The 6,354-nt window shown below is 37.3% G+C and overlaps 1 protein-coding gene and 1 long non-coding RNA gene across 2 annotated transcripts in view; one reads left to right on the top strand and one right to left on the bottom strand.

The window, feature by feature from the left end:
• Positions 1-6,160, bottom strand: part of LOC140331379 (uncharacterized) — a 22,115-nt gene extending 15,955 nt beyond the window's left edge. Inside the window, exon 1 of the long non-coding RNA XR_011920921.1 lies at positions 6,025-6,160. This is a non-coding gene — a long non-coding RNA (uncharacterized lncRNA). The remainder of the gene's footprint in view (positions 1-6,024) is intronic.
• Positions 6,071-6,354, top strand: part of GRTP1 (growth hormone regulated TBC protein 1) — a 22,680-nt gene continuing 22,396 nt past the window's right edge. The window contains exon 1 of the mRNA XM_072412350.1: positions 6,071-6,205. The gene's annotated coding sequence lies outside the window, so the exon portion shown is untranslated. The remainder of the gene's footprint in view (positions 6,206-6,354) is intronic.

The raw sequence follows: 6,354 nt of genomic DNA, 5'->3' as shown, positions 1-6,354 counted from the left end.
TTTCCAATAAAATTACATAAAGAATGACTTTGATTACAGTTAGAATTGCTGTAGCACAGCATAATGTTAATGATGTGGTATATTAAGCTCACACAAGGGATGCAGTATGGTGTTTTATATCCATATGGCAGTGCTCGAAATATAATGCCTGAATATATATTTTTATACGATGACATATTATAGTTGTGATGACCAGTGACATAAAACAGAAACCTGTATTATTTCCTGCACAATAAAAACATTTGTTTTCATTTAAATTGTTTGAAATGTATTTCAAAGAAAAGGTGCAGCTGCCATGACGTTGCATGTTGCAGATTGAAATGTGATGTAAAATGGCAGGTGTGGCCGCTGAGTCATTTGCTATGTACAATTATATTACTGATGTCTCACATTTCTCATAATACCCAATTAGCTGGAAATAGACAGCAGATCCACTAAAGTAAAAGCATTTCTTTCATTGTGATTTACAACTGATCTTAGTGAATGAAGTGAAAAGTACATCCAGTTATGCAAAGAAAATAAAAAATGGATTTTAGTTGCTCATGATTAGATAGTTGAAGTTAACACTCTCATTCTCTAAGCCACATCAAATTTCTCTTTGAATATTGAATTTTTTGAATGAGGTGAAGTTCTGCTGACTTCATCCAATCATGTGCAAGCAAAAGTCCTTCATATTCCGGTGCTTGGTTTAAATGATTGTGTCTTTAGCAAGCATTGTGTTAAGGCATCTATTGACTGCCAATGCACCAGATCGGACAATGAACCAACAAGAAACAGCACAAAGAACGATTGTTATTGTATGTTTTGTTGTTCTGCAATTCAGGTAATTTATGGATGTGCTTCAGGATACCATTCAAAATAAATTGCAAATCAGAGTGCATTACTGTGATGATGTGAATGACCATGTACAGTTTGTTTTCTTTAAAAGAAGAAAAAAAAACGTCCCGCCTGCTGTAGAGAGGAACCATTGGTCTCTTTATGGAAGTAAAGGTAAATTACCCTTATAATTCTCCCATCTCATGCTTCCTCTCTGTTTTGTTGCTCAATAGGAGGCAATAATCATTTTTAAAAACTTCTACGTTTGCAATTTTACCTTTGCTGACTTTGCAACTTCATTGCAAAGCCCTAAACATGGTATTGTTACCCAAATTCCTGTTGATATCGGGGGAACCTGTGGGGACATTTCTAAATTAAAAAAAATGGTTATTATTCTGTATAATGTCAGCATACATTGGTGTTGAATACAAACAAGCTCCCATGTGCATGCACAAGAGTTATGTCACGGGCCAATGAAGATGACCAAAGATCCCGAATCCAGGGAAGGACCAGGTGAAGAAGACAGTAAAGGAGCAAGGGGAGGTAAGTTTACTTATACTTTAGGCTTAAGCATCTAGATTGAAGCTTCAACAACCCTTTCAAGGCATCCATGGAAAAAAGTAACATTATAAATGTATATCATCCCTCTAACCTTCATTAAATTTAGCATGCTAGAAAGAAAATTAATAATTCACAAAGCAAAAGTTTTGTGCAAGCAATGAAACTCAATATACTTCTCCAATAAAGACTGGGGAATCTCTGAAATCATTTTCAGGTCTTGGAGACCTCCTAAACTGGGAACTGGTATGTTAGTAGAAAGAATACAGAGGAGGTCAAGTCAGCCAGAGTCTGAGGAACCCCTACCAACCTCTGGAGGAACCTTGGAGTTCCATCGTACGCTGGTTGAGAATGGCTGCTCTGGCATATCTGAAACATCATCAGTATACCCAGTTTGATTTTGCTTGCATTTTCTTGGAACTTAAACCTTCTCTGTTCATTTTACAAACCGTGCTACAGGTAAAAACAGGTTTGCAGCTCACAGTTATAGGGATTTTCAGGTAGGTCACTCCACTACAACAGGTTTCTGATGCTCGTCAGTTTAAACTCTCTCTAATAAATTGATCTAATTTTACTTTTCCCAGAAATATCATACATGCTGGTCCCCTTAAAATGATTTTTTTATTTTCGTTTTATACTTAGTTTTTGAATGTTTTGCATGTGTGTCGCACTGCATGTAATGTGATTCTTGTCCATTTAATGCTTTGCCTTGACACAGTAGTATCAATTTCTCACATATCCACTTTGTTCCACATTGTTTCATTGAGCTTTCAGCACTTCTTTTCTTTTATTCACTGTAGTTTGATTATTTTCCTTTCCTGAATGTGACCACTATATATATAAAATAATAGCTGCTATTTGATACTTTTATACTATGTACTCAGTAGAAAATAAAAGGGACCTAGGAGTCTTGTCCATGACCATTCTGTTTTCTCTAAAATGTTTTTTTCTGTAAAGCAGCTATACAACATTCAATGTTTTTTTAGATTAGTTTATAGATTTTATAATGACATTGCACAATAAATGAAAATCTATTGTAAACTAACACATTTTCATTCTGTGGCTGCCAACTCTACCCAGCTCCTAAAAGCTAATGTAAATTAGTAGGGAATGCTCCCCCTTTAGTCAGAAATCAATTCCTATTGGCTGCTGTTTTTTTATGGAGTGCTCCCTGCTGATGTACCTTAGGCTGACCAGATGGGGGAGCAGAGTTTGCAACACTCGATTGGCCTAGTTGATGGATAGGTAGGTGGTATGCCAGGTATCAGGCACATATTAATTGTTTATCTGGTGACACACCTTTAAGAAATAGTGATTGGTGAAACTCTCCACTAAAGGCAATTCAGCAAAAAAAAAAAAATGTATTAAAGTTCTCTGAGACTGGACAAGGTAGACTATCATAAGTGAACCTGAGTGATCCAACAAACCTATATTTAAAAAAAATATATGAATTTTTTAAAAATCATTTGCTATTAGTTGTCAAATGTTTACAATACTGGATTAGATCCATTTCATGATGGTCTGAATTATCAGCCAGTTATTATATATATATTATATAGATCCCTATAGGGAAATATCCACTAGGGATTACCAACAATAGTTTGCATTGTTGTCTTCTTCCACAAGGCCATAATCCCAGGCATGTAGTCACACCTGTGCAAATGAGCCTGGAGGGAAGTAAGCACCGCTCATCCTTGTGGAAAGCCCGGCATTTTAAAGGGAGGATGCTCTGCTTCAGAAATATTATTATACTACCTATGGGAAAAAAGGAGAACATATTTTAATGAAACAAGTGGTGTGGCCTGCCATATCTGTAACTGGTACATTTAGCCAGTCAAGAGAAAGCATGTCAGTGGGCAGGGTATACCAAGGTCCAGACAGGAACCAATAGAAGGCTTATAATTTGGAGGCTTAGTAAAGTCTTGTCAATAGATGCACATACACTTGGGTTTACTAAAAGGGACAGGTGGTCCAATAGTTTTCCAACCCAGCTGGAGAGCTGCAGTATGAGGTGCTCTGGAACAAATCCTGATCTGGTATAGCATAGTTCCCAGTGTTGAAAGCTTTCTATATGCTGTATGGCCAACCCATTTTATTAATATTATTAAACAGGATTTGTATAGCGCCAACATATTACGCAGTGCTGTACATTAAATAGGACCCATCAAAAAAGGCACAAGTAATATGTAATGCCCCTTTACATACAGCATAAGTGTTTACTATCATAAAGCTGCAAAGCAACACATTATGCCACCCTGCAAATGGACACAACTTAGGGTCCATTCACAATTGTCAATTTTGCATCAGTAACATACTCCTTTTACTGCATAAAATACATTTCTGTTTGAAAGTGAAAACCTGTAGAAATTCACTTAAATACTATATAAATAATTTTCCTTTATGCACTTATATTTTATATTGTAGGTCATGCTGCAATTTTAAAGTGAACATACAATGCAAAAAAAAGCACCCATCTTGCTTCCTCAGTATCTATTATTCATAAACAGAAAACATATAATGGGGAATCTTCAATCCACTCTCTGCACTTTTTCCTTCTTTCTCTGAATTTTTCTTCTCTTTTTGTGATTTGGATACAGAGTTAGAATATACTTTAATTGAAAGATAGAATGTATTCTAGAATCAAGTTTAGATTATGACTGGGGTTGGATACTTCTTACTAGATTATACTTGTGTGACTCCCAATTGTATTGCTGATCTGTTTTCCTCTAAAACACCACATTTGTACTAGCTGACGTTTTATATTGTCTTTCATATACCTGCTGCTTCTAATTCTTTATTATAAAAATACACCTTGACAAAAAGAAAGCATAATATAAATGCTCATATAAAGACATGTATAACATATAAACACGTGAAATAATGTAAATAAATTAAAGTGTGACGGGTCTCATGAGAGGAGAAAGAGACTGAAGAAATATTAAAAAGTATCCATGTTTGAATCATTTCTGTTTTGGATAAAGATGAATAATGTTATGTACACCTGGCCAGATTACAGAGAATAATACACAAGTCCACAGTGCTATACATAGGACAATGTTGTGATCATTTGTGGGTGGTACTGACTTTCATGACTGTAATTACGATTGCTGGAGGATTGTTCACATCTGATTTATGGCCTGATTTATTAAAGCTCCTAAAGACTGGAGAAGACAAAATATCATGGGAGAACCTGGGTGATACAGCAAACTTGGAATGCATCAGGTGCAGGATTGGGAACTTTTGTCTATCAATAGCCAGTAATTTTTAAGAAGTTCATTCCAGGTTTGCTGGATCACCCATGTGTTACTTCCCCAACCCAGGACACTCATGCTTGCCATGAATGAATGTGTGTATGATCATTCATTGTCTATTGATATCTGTACATAGGAAAGTAGATGATGAATAATTCCCACAATGATTCTGCTTGGCTGGATCACCTGTTGCATAGAAGAGTTATTGTGGATCACCATCCATTGACATTGCTGGACACATACTTATCTAACAATGTCTGGTTGTTTGATTTAAATAAAAAAATATGAATAGGTGTAATAAGCTTTGTCAGATTTTATAACAATCTTTATGTTTATAATCTCACATATAAAACACATACAAAACGACTTAAAGGGAACATTATTACAGGGGTAAGATGAAAGCAGTAGGGATGTCGATCCACAGTAAACATTGTAGGACAGCGTAAATACCATCAGAGCATCTTATAATCCAATACCAATGTGATATGTCAAGGGAGATAGACACAAAAACATGAGCAAAGGTGTCCCCCTCATTGGGGGTCAGGAAAGTGAGTCCTTGCATACAATCAGGAAACATGACATGGAGTAAATATCTTTAGATTAGTTCTTTAGTCCATATGGCTTCTGTATTCTGATGAATATAACAACTAGTGGGAATAGATTCAGGAGCTTTGTGAGATTTTTCCTGCTGTGTCCCCATGCAGTACATGCACCTCTCCATCCTAGTGACCCCAGGCACCGACAGAAATCCAAACTTTTACAGTTGTCACCAGAACACAAGGTGAGGGTGAACCATACGATATATATATAATACATATACTATATGAAGATTTCATACAAGCAGCACAATATAACCTGCTAATCATTTACTCTGATATGGTGTGCGCTCCTCTGAGGGACATGACTATAGACTTTGTAGAGCAGACTTTCACAAACTTTTTATAGAATAAGTTTCATGTCTTCAGGGAACTTCTGATATAATTACTATACCCACAGATCACATTAGTGTGGTGGTCAGTGGGAAGAATGTCTCTTACAGGAAGGGAAAACATCATTGGTGATAACTAACTTGAGAGACATTTATTGTTTAAATAACCCCAAACAACCTCTGGAAGAACCCTGTTATAAAGTGCTGGGTAAGATGTCAGTGCTATATAAATACAAGGTATTTATATTAATAATATTGAATAATAATAGATTTTTATTTTATTCAGTAACATTAAACACTCCTGTATTATGGAAGTCCTTTGCCCCCTCACAATAACACCCCAGCACTTAATAAATGATTTCAGAGACATAAATCTCCCATAAGCCCCCTCCCCTCCCCCGCATGACAACCCATCAATCACTCCCGAGCCCTGGCTTACAATAATTAACCACGCCCGTTTGTAATACATACACGCCCCTTTTCCCATTCTTGGTCCCACCGTCAGCCCCGCCCAGATCCGAATGATTGGCAGTACGCTGTGTATGTCGGAGCTGGTAGCGGCGGCTGCTTGGAGCGCTGTAGAGGTGAAATGGGCAGCAAGGTTAAGGTGTCGGTGTGTGAGCGGTAACAGTGCGGCCGGCCCGCTGAACAGGTGACTTTATAGTATGGAGGAGGACGGGGAGCTTCGGCTGGAAAGTTCTGTGTTCAGGTCACGATGTGCGGACAGGTGCAGGGAAGGCTGGAGATAATCCGGGGAGCGGAGCTGGGCGGGGGAATGGCTCCTCATATGACTGCTGTGTG

The sequence above is a fragment of the Pyxicephalus adspersus genome, chromosome 1 (genome assembly GCF_032062135.1).
Source record: "Pyxicephalus adspersus chromosome 1, UCB_Pads_2.0, whole genome shotgun sequence".
Taxonomy (NCBI): Eukaryota; Metazoa; Chordata; class Amphibia; order Anura; family Pyxicephalidae; genus Pyxicephalus; species Pyxicephalus adspersus.
The sequence above is the reverse complement of the archived record's forward strand: the minus strand, read 5'-3'. Positions and strand labels throughout refer to the sequence as shown.